Source organism: Scomber scombrus, chromosome 1, assembly GCF_963691925.1.
Source record: "Scomber scombrus chromosome 1, fScoSco1.1, whole genome shotgun sequence".
NCBI classification, from domain to species: Eukaryota; Metazoa; Chordata; class Actinopteri; order Scombriformes; family Scombridae; genus Scomber; species Scomber scombrus.
The window spans coordinates 26,013,912-26,027,061 of NC_084970.1; the positions used below are offsets into that span (position 1 = coordinate 26,013,912).

Consider the following 13,150-nt stretch of genomic DNA (forward strand, 5'->3'; position numbering starts at 1 on the left):
TTTTTCTCCAGTTTCTTTCTATCTATCGATCTCTATCTATCTCATGACATACACATCATAATGTGGTCTATGTCAGTCATTCTTCTCAGGTTAAGCGATTTACAACAGCTAAATTGTATATCAATTTTCACTGTCTATGTAGCCAAAAACATTTCAGCCCAGCACTTGATCATTTATATTATTCCTGTATTTAATTTTTTTCATAAACCAAGATTTCATTTGAGTAAAAAGAACGGTGCATTCTTACTGCACAGATTGTGCTACCTTATGGTATATGTTTCAGACATGAATCAGAAATGCTGCAATATGTGTCAGTGGGGCTTTATTTTCCCAAACTATAAAAGTAATTCCAATACAACAAAAACTTGTACATATTCACCACACATGCATTGACAACTACAGATACAGATTTAAAGCAGTGCTAGTCAACCCTGTCTTCTGCATATGGCCTCAAGCTTTCATCCATATCACACCTTACAGTATGTCATCCTTATGTACTTTTGTCCTGTCTTGCCTGCTTTCGGCACAAATCTTTTATAGAGGCAAACTAGAAGTGAAATAAAGCGCTCAGAGTGGTATTGCTCAATTAGCAGTTTAGATATGTTTTCGATATTCATTAAATGTAACTGTTTTTAAAGTTGTAAACTTGTGTAAAATGGACTGTTAGTAGAGAAATTTCAAGAGGTCATCCCTATATATATATTTTGTGTCAAAGGAATGAAATGTTATCCAATGTTTAGTCAACACTGACTGCTGCTGTGCTGTGTGTGTGACAAGTTTTGAAAAAAAAAGAACCCAGTATTGAAATGTGTGCAACCAATTGAAAAAGAAAATATGTAAAATGGACAAAAATACTGGAAACACATAATTGCGAGTTAGTAAGATGGGAAACAGCTGTACATACACATCAATGCATACACTGAAAAGTCCACAATTTTTAATATTAATATTAAATGATGATCACTGCACCTTGCTTTGTTTTGGCTGTTAATTCACTACTTTTAATCTCTAAGAACAGTGAACAGGAAAAAAAACAGAAATATACACACATACATATACCTTCACTTGCATCCGCTGGTTGATAAGCATGACACATAGCCTGAAACCGAGCCTCTGCAGTGATACAAAGCATGGCTCACAGCAGTGCGCAGCAGAGCCAAGTCCACTGATTTACCATGTCAACTTCTCTAATTCAGCATGTTCTCCATGTTGGCCAGACAATCCATGTAGACAGCTTCAAACCAACCGCACTGACAGGAACTGCAACGGCAGTTGGGGGTCTGCCCAGTGCGTCTCTGGCTATGACACACCTGTCAATCAAATGGATGTACAACAATATGCAAGCCAGAGAGCTGTTGTGCGGGTGCTCCTGCCAAAAGGAGCCGCACATGTAATTTCTTTGTCAGCATTTCAATCTAAATCCTAAATTATTGATCCTACCAGTTTCTTCTTTCTAGTATTGTCTAATATTTTGATATTATTTACTGGAATTACTGTTTTTTTTAGCAGGCCAATCATTCTCAATGTTATAATATTCTGCATGCACTATGGATACTTAGATATCATTGTTACATAGTAAAATGATTCTTGGCAATTATTGTAGTAATTTTCATATTTTATGTCTAGTCTTCTCTTGCATTATCTATTTAATTAATTCTGTATAGACTTTTTTTGTTAAAAACACATACAGAGGAAAAGACAAGTAAGGTGAAAATTAAAGATAACGTATTTATGCTTTTTTTTTAAATCACATAGTCAAGAATAATTTTGTGGAAATATTAATATCTGTGGATGTTTTGTGTCATCATTTCTGAGTGATACACTGTCTGTATCTGTGTGCCTGTGAAAATTCTGCACCCATACACACTCACTCATGCATAACATTGTTTCTGCTTGCTTAATCTCATTTATTTTTTCCATCTTTATTTGTTTTGACCACTATTATAATGCCTTTATGCTCCGCCCTTTAAGAAATTGGTTCAGCTAAGTCCAAATTGGCCATGAGCAGAGGTTAAAAAGCGAACAGTCTCACCTGTTTCCATTTACAAATGTGTTATTTTCTGGTTTGTCAACTCATTACTGCTCCGAACCCTTTGGTCAAGTCATTGCTTATTCTAGCTATGGTTTATCTGTAAGCATGTTGTAAGTGGGAAATAGACTGGAATTCAAATGCTCCATCGTTCAAAAATAATCTTTTTAAAAATGTACTTCACTCAGTGCCAAAATCAAGGAGTAAAGGAATGAGATCTGTCTATGATTTTAAAAACTATTTAAATGTACCACTATTTACACATAATGCAATGGAGTCAGCACTTCAAAGGTGTTCACTAACAAGCAGTCACCCAGATGAAGTTGTTGAAACATATTGTATATGAAGAGATGCAACAAAAAAGTCAATACCAAGAGAATTGCCAAATATTAGAGTCAGAATTTGAATGGATTAATCAGTATGCATTTTAAATTCATTCCTAGATATTTTCACCTTAATAATTCTACTAATTACAAATCAGCCCATACTCATATGTTTTGTAATGTCCAAAACAACAGTAATCCTGGGTACAATTAAATCAGGTCCTATCAAATACAATCACTGGCAACATACTGTTATTTTACTGAATGATTCCTCTTCTTTCAAATTGTCAAACTATCAGACACATTATCTCTGGCCGCACAGCAAGAAGGGCACAGTATTGAGGTGGAAACACCATGTCCTTAAATTAGATCTGTTGTTGTTATCTATAGCAAACCTTTTTAGAACTGTCAGTAACGTGCAAATGATGCGAAAAGACAAAGAGGAGAAATGCATATACAAGCAGTAAACTTGTACAATTATTGTTATAGTCTTAGTGGAGAAGCATAGTATGCTGCATTATATTGAATTCACATATCCATTTTTTATGAATTGTCACAACTTATGATATCTGAATTGTTGTTATAGAATGCATTTGTTATGTACGCTTATACATACACAAAGACGTCAGTCATTACTGTACTACCCTGTATATATGAAAATACAAAGTTACTTGCCAGAATGAGAAGAGTGGGAAAGGGATATGTGGTACTGTGGCAATGGCACAGTTTTATAAATATGGCTGTTGAATGAAACCAAGCTCAATTTGTTCAATTAATGCTTACTGTTTATATGTCTACATATACAGTACACATCTCAATTAAAACCAAACAAATAGAAAACAACTGGACATGATCTGTGTATGTACTGTATGTTTGTAGGTTTTCTTTCTTTGTTTTCTTTGTGTCTGTTTGCATGTGTGCGTGCGTGTCTGTCTGTTTGTGGGTTCTTTTTGTTTTTTGAGATATTAGCTTGTTGGTCAACCTACCGTTACATGATGACAAAACAAAAATTATCCATGTGTCCCTGGCAGATTGTTTGCTCCAGTACTCATGCTCACACTCAGCATGCACTAACAATGACTGACTGTAAAGCCGACTGAGGGTCTGATTGCACTATTACTTAATGTATACCTACTATAAAAGTGTAATGTGCATCTGGAAATACTGTACAGACAATGAACAATTGGATAATGCCCTTGTATTTATACATAATGCTTAATGCCTGCTTCTGACTGATGGATGGACTGACACCCTAATGTTTTTTTATTTTTTCAGAAATGTTTTCGTAAATTCTGGTGAGATGGTAAATGTGAGAGACATGATATTTTGCTCATTGACTGGGGGTTGTGTGCTAGTGCCAAAAAATATGACCACAAATGGCCAGATGGTGGCGCTATAACAAAAACTATTTTGGCCTATAACTTTTGAACCGTGAGTCTCACAAAAGTTCTAAACTCTATGTCTGATTGCTACCAAATGTTCAGAGGATCATTATAGGACCAACTTATCAAAAGTTGCATAAAGCTTGTTGATGTCTTATTTAATCAACCACTAGGGGATGCTGCAGAAGCACGAAATGGGCACGGCATAACACAAATCAGACAAACAATGAGAATTTTTTTGGCCAGTCATTCCAAAACTCACAGGATACTTTTCATAACAATGTTGAACCGAACATGTGTAAAACTACTTTGAAATCACTCAGTCACCACCAGTTCCAAACATGTGCACGGGCCTGGCATAAATTTGGCTATAAACCAAAGACAGTTTTTCCAAACATCACCAAATTTGATGGATATTTTTTAATTAAGCTGTTGAAGCTTTCAACTTCTGTCTGTATTGGGTTGAGCCCCATAATCGTTGCGATTTGGATGTTGTTTTTATGAGCACTTAGCAAGAGCAGGACAATACAGGAGAGATGCAGAGATGCCAAGTCTGTGTATTGTCACATACATGAGCAGGCGTAAAGTCATAAGGGATATTGTTACTGCAGAGCCTAGACTTATTTTTTGTTTTGCTGTAAGAGTTGTCCTCTGAGACTTTAAGTACAAGACAAGGTAGGAAGACATGGTAATAATGTTTCTGTCCTGTCAGTGGGTACTTTATCACTAATGCAAACACACGGTGCAGATTGAATTTCCACCTGGATGACTCCCTCGCTGAGCTCCGATTATCATCTCAGCCAAACCACTTCCAGAAGTCTCCGGCCCTCATGTGGGTCATTCTGTCTCTCTAAGTAGAAGAAACCATTACGTCACATCCCTCTGAAATGTGGTTAGATGCCACATAGCATGAGCTGAGCTGGTTTAAAATTTGTGCATAAATGTGCTTTTGTTGAAACCAAATTCAAACAAAAATCAGGACTGTGCTTGAATACAACCATTGCTAAATTGTTATGGTCAGCTGGGCATCATCCATCATCCATAAAGCAGCTCTTATTTCAAGAAGATTTAAACTTTGAGGATTGCTTTGCTTCCTACTCCTTCATCTTCTTTTACCACAATGCACTGTAAGTGGAGATAGTGAGTGTCTCATATTGATCCTGAAGGATGACAGTTTACCGAAATAAAAAGTGCTTTCTAAGTTGTAGGAATGGTCTCCCAGTATGCTACATATACAGGACTGCGCAATTCTGTCAATAAGAACTACTACAAATATCTGATTAAGTATACATATACCTGCCATTGCATTGATTTTTAGCAATTTTATAAAAAGCACAAATACTCTAGTTCATGCACTAGGTTCATTATAAGGCCACTTAAATAAAAAGAAGTCCATGATTCACACCTTGTCATACATCCAGTCTTTGGCATGGTCCACAGTGCTCCACATGAATGAGGGTTTGGCATTAAAAACGATGACATTAAAGGATAATGCAAGGATGTTAGTCTGACAGTGTGTATGAAAATATCCACCATGACAGTTCAGCAGGAAAAGGTCAGAATGAAAATGACTGTTCACTCATTATAGAGCTCCTGAGGCAACTTTTTACTGTCACTTGTTAATAAGTGTCAAGGCAGTTACTACCAATGGCTTTTACTTTGGACTCGTGTGGGAGTTCACTTCTCACAACTGCTTTTATCCAGGGTGGAAAATGATAAATTGCAATTACTGTAATTAAGTACCTTTTATGTTCCTATACATTATTTTAGAAGTTGACGTTTTATGTTTTATGGAACCATGTTTTGATAAATGTGTGCCTCTTTGATATTTATTATAGAGTATAAATTTTAGAGGCTCTAAGCACCACAATGAAAACTGGTCATCTGGGGGAAATCAAGACAAGCAGTCTGAAAATATCTCAAGCACTCCTGCCAACCATGGAGTAACTTTTGAGTACCACATCAGCAGCAACCCCAGTGGTAGGGGGATGAGAGTCTATTTAAATGTAAATTGTTTATCAATACATTTAACAACTACATAGACCATAATTTATATGCATCCACACAATGCTCCTAACCTGAGGGCATCCATGCCAGAATGTCCCATGCCCATGGAAAATGTATTGACTAAATTAAATTTCAGATTTTTTTGTCACAGTCACAGGTTGTGTTTTATCCTTTTGATTAGTAGTAAAACTTCAAAAGGGCAGGTCTTACCTCATATGAGCCTGTCACAGCACAGACACAAGAAGGGAGAGTAGAGTTGAGTGGTGTGCAGCAGTTGATAAAACAAAAGGCAACTTGTTGTTGATAACCCCCATGCCAATGACATGGTTTAGTTTCTGTCTACATATAAGTTTTCATGTAAATGAACTGAAACCAACAACAAGCTCAGGATGGTTGGTGACCCACTGATGGATTTGAAAGGGCCTGTCCCCAACTATGTGGCCAGTCCAAGACATGCTGCAGGAGGACCCACTGCAGAACTTCAGAAAGTGAGTTGAGCTCCCCAGGGTTCAGGTAAGGCTTACAGTATTTCTTGTTGTTGGCAACCTAAGGCATTCAATGTGTGTTATGGCCTGTTAGTAGCTGGTTCAGCGGCAGAGGCTTAGTGGTAATTAAACCCTCTAGATCTAGCAACAAATCATTTTACCTGTACTACTTGTGCCATGACATTTGTGAAGGCATAAACCAAATAACCTGACAAGTTTCATTTAGATAATTGATTGATGGAAAGCTTTAGTCATATTGCCCTCTTAACTGTGGTACACAAATAAGCATAATAGTTATATGATAAAACAAAACACTTTGTTGCAATATGTGACAGAGGCTGATATTACAGTCCCCATAGGGTTTGACATAGGTCATGACACAATATGTCCCTTAGCAAAAACAACCTATACAGCTTTGATTGATTCTTTTTTGACATCATAGGATATTGTTTGAAGGCCTTTTCTATTTCCTCTTGATTGTGTTGGACAAGGCTCTGCTTGCATTTTTACAGATAGTTTGAGCAGTAAATAGTAAGGATTGTTAGCCAATTAAATGTTGCTCCCTTTGATAATCTTGCAGTTAATGCTAAATTCAAGCTACATTGTACAAATTGACAGATTGTCTAATTTAGTCTGCTGACTTTGTTATGGCTACATTGATTCCGTATAATTGTGGAATACTTTGGCACAGCCTTTTTTAGCTTAAATGCTTTGCACCAAGCATACTGTGATCTAAGAATTTGTTCATAATGTGCAAAATGTTTGACATCAAAAATAAGAACTGTCATATTTAGATTTAGTCATTAAAGACCAAAAAACAAACAAAAAAACATGACTCTCCATCCTTACCAAACTACAGGTGTTGAGTGCTGTGCCATAATAGTCCTTCACTTTAAAAAAAAAAAACACCAGCCAATTTCACTGATTAGTTCTCTGTGTGATTAGTTCTCTGTGCTTTAAGCATGTCTGTATTTAATTAGGATTTACTCTTTAAGTCCACTTGCAAGAAAAATGCAAGGAAGTAACAGATTTGAGTCATATTTTGAAACTGTCTTTTCAAAAATGTTATGGCACTCGTTTGTTCTCAACACTTTAATGTTCAGTGATACCAGGGAGAAATCTAGAAGCTTTGCTACAAATCTGTAGCATCTGTTGTATCACAAATCCAGATAACAGGCTTCTTTTTTTTTTTTTATGCTGTCGCCCCTCCCTCTCCCCACCTCTGTTTTCCATGTGCACACACTCAATCGTCTGTGTTGACTGACCAAGATAAGACATCAGCTGCGAGTCATCAGGCACAAAAAGGGCCTGCGGCACGCAGCTTGGCCTCGTCTTGACACGCCTCACAGCGAGGGACATCTCTCCATCCCTGTAGCAATCGATGACACCCTGGTCACCTCTTGTCCCAGCTCCCCCTCCTTCTCACTGATCTCTTCCGCCAACGTGTGTTCCCTTTGCATGTGTGTTCAGACTCGTGACTCACTTGTGTCTGTACTTGGTTGTGCATTCACTGAGACAAACTGAATTAACGAAATGGCAAACACAGCCGGACTCACACACTCCTACACATGTACCAAAGAAAGTCAATTATTGTAAATGTTTGTTTTGGAATCTGATACATTTTAAAGCCTACTGGGTTTTCATGTTTACATTAATACTTGTGATGGTTTCAGGATATATTTGAATGTTGACGACATACTCGCCTTAGTTTGGATGCTCAATTCTCTTATTCTCAAAAGTTATTTGCCAGCATTTCCACTGAGATGCATTGGCAAGAGGAAATACAGTGAAAATCTTGTTAGTATTCATTATGAATATACGATAACTAGCAGAAAAAACAACATTAGAAATATTATGAAAATATATCGTAGTAGATGATAAAGCATTAATGATATGAGAACTTGAAGTACAATTTCACACAGAAAGAAAATTTAAAGAGCAAATTGTAAATGAATTATAAGAAAAATTGAATGTCGAATTGACATAATTAAATGGTAATGTACATGGACAGTGAAATTGAGAACCCTGAAATGAAAAATGGAAAAGATTAATCATAAATCCTTTAATTGTAAAATTGAACATTTAATGAAAACTGTAATGAAAAAGAAAAACCAAAAAGAAAAAAGTGGAAAATGAGCTGCAAAATTACAACAAATATGTTTATTTTCTAAATTTCATGTACACTTTCCCTGTTTTCAAGTTTCTATTTGATCACTAATTGTAATTTGAATATCACATTTCCTGTCTTAATTTGATTTTTAAAGACATTTAATTACTCCCCAAATATCCCCAGCTGACATGTAAAAAGAATATTTACCATATTCTCTCTTAATTATGCATCTACTTTTTAAATTTTCTTTTGGGTGAGATCATCCGCCATAAAACCACAGCAGACGGACTTGCTTGTAAAATCACAACAACTAGCTACCTTTATATGCAGCTAATAAAATGTGTGTGATGAGTAGCAAGAGGGGTTGCTTTGAAAAGTACAAGCTCAGAGGATGAGCGGCTGTGTGAATAATAGGACTTGTCAAATTCTTACAATGCACCAGAAGGATCACAAGCACTCGGAGCTAAAAATAACCACCACAGTGGTAATGAAATTAAAATGACTCTGCCTCTACCCTCCGATTATAACCAAACAGACTGTTACAAATACAATTTAAAACTTCTCAGTACAATTTAAAACTTCTCACGTGAGAAACCACTTCACTTCAAGTAGTGTGCGGGTAGTTGGGGGTGTTAGTCCCTGTGTGTGGTAATGTATGTGTGTTTGTCTGAGTTAAATATGAGAAGGAGAAGACAACCCTTTCTCCTCAAAATTACACTTTGTTATTACATTTTTCTTCCAATTACCTTTTGAAGGAGAATGCTCAGGACTTTGACAAGAGATCAGAGTTTGCAAGAGCTCCACATGTGATTAGGTTAAGACAACAAATACACTTTGGTTAAGGTAAGGCAAATACTTGGTTTTGGCTAAATGAAAATAAACATGCTCATTGTTATGTTTGACTTTTGACGTTTTTAATATCTAACCAAGACAGCAATCTGTCTTTAACCTTAACCAAATGCTGTGAGTGCAATATATACATTAAAAAACTATTGACACAAACAATTTGCTGATGGATTCTTTATGAGCATTTTGTGACTTGGCAGATTTAAGACATTTCCTCCTTATGTTAATAAAATGCAATTCAGATAGCATTGCATTACCTCATAACTTGTTTACTGTTACAAATTAGTGAGGTATTAGTATGTAAACATAATTTGAAAGAGACAGGGTTTTGTTTTGATATTAGTCATTCTCTGTCTGAGTCCAATACCAATGACCAATGCCAGTTTTTTTATAGAATCCTTATTCTGGTTATTGGCATATTATTTGATTTTTAAATTAGTTGAAAGATCCCTTTATTTTTAGCAGATTTAAGCTGTCATAGACAGTCAGCCATCAATAAAGATGACATGTCTTGTAATTATTCTTGCTTGAAAGGTCAAATAGAGAAAAAATATTTAAATATTCTCCCTCTTGCCATTCCAGCCCACCCTCATTAGAGAAACGACAGTAGGCTATATGTCTAAAATTCAGAACGGCATAAATGACCCATAGTTACGTTTACACCATCTGTTGGAGGAGACCACTGTTCGCTTCATTTTTCCAACTGTGAGTGTTATGTTTCCAACTGTGAGTTGGGACATTTTTGTAAAAACTGTAACGTCAGGGGATTTACTGTTGCCATGGCGACGAAGTTTGCATAACTTTAAGGAATTATTAACCATATTTCAAGTGATCATTTTAACCCAGATCTTTTCCTAACCCTAACCAAGAGGTTTTTGTGCCTTAACCTAACCTCAGCGTTGTCAGAGCAAGTGTAAATTTGTGATTTGTAATGATTTTGGAAAGTAGCATATTTCAGTTTAAATTTCAGATCTATATTGCCATTTAATAATGATGATGTGTTGGCCATGCACAAGATAAATATCTGCTATTTTACACCCGATTTTACTTGAGCTAAAATGAACTTATACTATAGTATTATGATTCCAACTTGGTAAATTAATATACCCTGCCGCAATAAATGCCTTCTCATTTTAAACGTGCGAGATGTTAGATTCCCTGGCTTGTGTGCTCGCCTCACTGTGCAATATTGAAAACACTAAGTACATACATGTTGACTTATGCACTACCAGCAATGTATGTGTAAGAATAGTACTGTACATCGGAATTTGCTTTGATAAATTAATAACTTGACTTTTAAAAGCATGTGTCTTTACAAATCCCCATTGCTAACAACTTTGGAACTGATTCTTCATTCCTGCCAGTCTGAGTGCACCAGAGTTTGCAGTCAACAGCTACACAGTAGCTATACAGTGCTATATATGACACTGAGTGCCAGTGTGTGACTGGGTGCAAGCAGATCAGACTGATTCCAACAAAGGTGGCTCATGGACAGGATATGAGCGAATGTTCGAATAAAGGAGAATAACAAATTCAGCATGTCAGGCTGACTGCCAGTGCTGTGATTGGACTAATACTCTGTGGTTTTCCGAAGCGGCCTCTGTCTGTGCACATTGGCTGCAGCACGTCAAACCCTATCAGAAATGTCACTCTATACAGCAGAGCACAGCTCAGCACAATACGGCACCACAACACAAACAACAAAGATCAAGAGCCACAATATCTCAGTATGACACTCCTAAAGACTGCAAGAAGCCCATTCTCTCTCTCTCTCTCTCTCTCTCTCTCTCTCTCTCTCTCTCTCTCTCTCTCTCTCTCTCTCTCTCTCTCGCTCGCTCTCTCTCTCTCTCTCTCTCTCTCTCTCTCTCTCTCTCTCTCTCTCTTTTTCCTCACACACACACACACACAGTCAGATCCAACTCTTGCATGAACAGATGTACGCTCATAAACACCCACTCATATACATGTATGCACATGTATAGATGTATTCAGGTCTTGTTATAATCACAAGCTCTAAGAATCTGACTTGCAGATGAACAAAGACTTTGTTTTCTCATTCTTCAACTCAAAGTGGAGGCGTCAGTCAGCGTCAGACTGAAGGGTGTTCAATAATAAACAATTCTGCCTACAACACAGTAAGAAGGTACTCCCTACTATTAACACGGCTGCACACACCTGCTGTTGTTTGGAGCAACTGGGTAGTCAGATCATTTCCTTTGTTTTTATCATCTAATGGCAAAATTGTGTGCCACGGTGCACAGCTCCCCAGAGTCTAGGTAATGGTGGGGAGATGCCACCCTCTTTCCAAAGCTATTCATGTTTACTCTTATGCAGAATGACAAGCACATGCAGGGAAACTGACAATGTGCAAGTGTAAATTAGGTCCCCTGTCTGCTCTGCATTAATTATGAATTAAGTATAATTGCGGTGGGATTTTCTGTAGTCAGTTCACTTGGACTGACTGTAAAATGAATATATTCCTTGCAAACAAGCTGTACGTTTTTAAAGAACTTAAAAAGAAGAGCTCAGACAGAGTTGTGTTTCTGTTGCAGCCAAAGAAAAATACAAAGATAAGGTGAGCAACAAATTAAAAAATGTATACAATGTGCTTAGAGTGTTTTTTGATTTACTTCAATTTAGACAATACAATTGCAATGGATAAGGACGTGACGTTTTCCCTTTTTTTTAATTGCTAAAATGTACATTTCATGTTCTATTTATCAACTTGTTTGTCTGTTTATCACAAAACCAAAGCCTAATCTAAATTATATGTGCAACATCCTTGACAATTTAGTAGCATATTTTTGACTCTGTATAGAACAAAGTTTATCTTACCTTAAAGAAGAAATAACCGACATCATAGAACTGCTGTTGACAATTAATCACTTTATAAAGACCACTCCTGATGCTATAGATCAGCTGCCGTGTGACAATACACAGACATCCCTTTATTTTTCTCTGTCTCGGCTGTTGTTTTAACCATGATCCTCTGTATAATTTTCTAAGATAACCAAGTAATGAGGAAATATTAAGCACATTTTATCCTGCACTCATGGGGCTGCAAAAAGATTTACATGGCATACAAACTACACAATTTATGCCAGCTATTTACAGATACAGAAATGGAAACACATACCTACAAAGACAAAGTCAACCAAAGTAAAAGGTTTGTGTTTTTTGCGGTTCTGCTGGAGTCTGTGGCATCTATTTTTGAGGCTGTACAAAGACAAGTGAAGTCTGCCCTAAACTGGTACATGTATGTGTGTTCCTGACCTTGAAATGCATGCTGTCCGTCCGTTTATTATTTTGGCACTTGGTGCAGATGTTATTTTGGTGAAAAGAGGCTATTTGCAGTTGCACTAGAAGAAATGCACTTAAACGGGTTGTCCCCTTACTGCAAATATAACTACACCAATGCCAGTCACGTAAAGTACATAGGTGAAGACACAGCAATGAATCACCACAGCCCTCCAATTTACACTTGCATAACCCTACAATGTTGCTCTCTGCTCATATGAACGAAAAAAGTTGACCTTGTGCGCATGTACTACCACTTTGCACAGGTCTTATTGAGTGCATCATTAAAACAGAGCTATATATCTGTGAAGAAGTACAGTGTTAGCCCCAATGAGATGCAAGAAGGTGTTGAGGTTAGATGTTAAGGCATGTGCATCACACCAATAAAAGAGCACATTTTTCAATTCACAGCAGGACTTGGAATCAACCTCACAATTCACTGCTTCAAGGGGATGAAGTGCAAATTCACTACAGCTGTTGTAACCAGCTGATGGGTTAAGTATGGAGCAAATGTTACAGGTGCTATTTTTGGGCACAGTTCACTCCAGTTTTTTGGCTGAAAAAGTGCACATTGAACAATTGAAAAACCTGTTAACATGACAGGACAGACTGACAAATGAAACAGCATGGAGAAACATTTACACAAGAAGGCACAAACAGGCAGTGATAAT

The 13,150-nt window shown here is 36.9% G+C and overlaps 1 protein-coding gene across 2 annotated transcripts in view; it reads right to left on the reverse strand.

Moving 5' to 3' along the window:
- LOC133984696 (protocadherin-9) overlaps nt 1-13,150 on the reverse strand; it is a 202,463-nt gene that overhangs the window by 167,121 nt on the left and 22,192 nt on the right. The window lies entirely within an intron of this gene.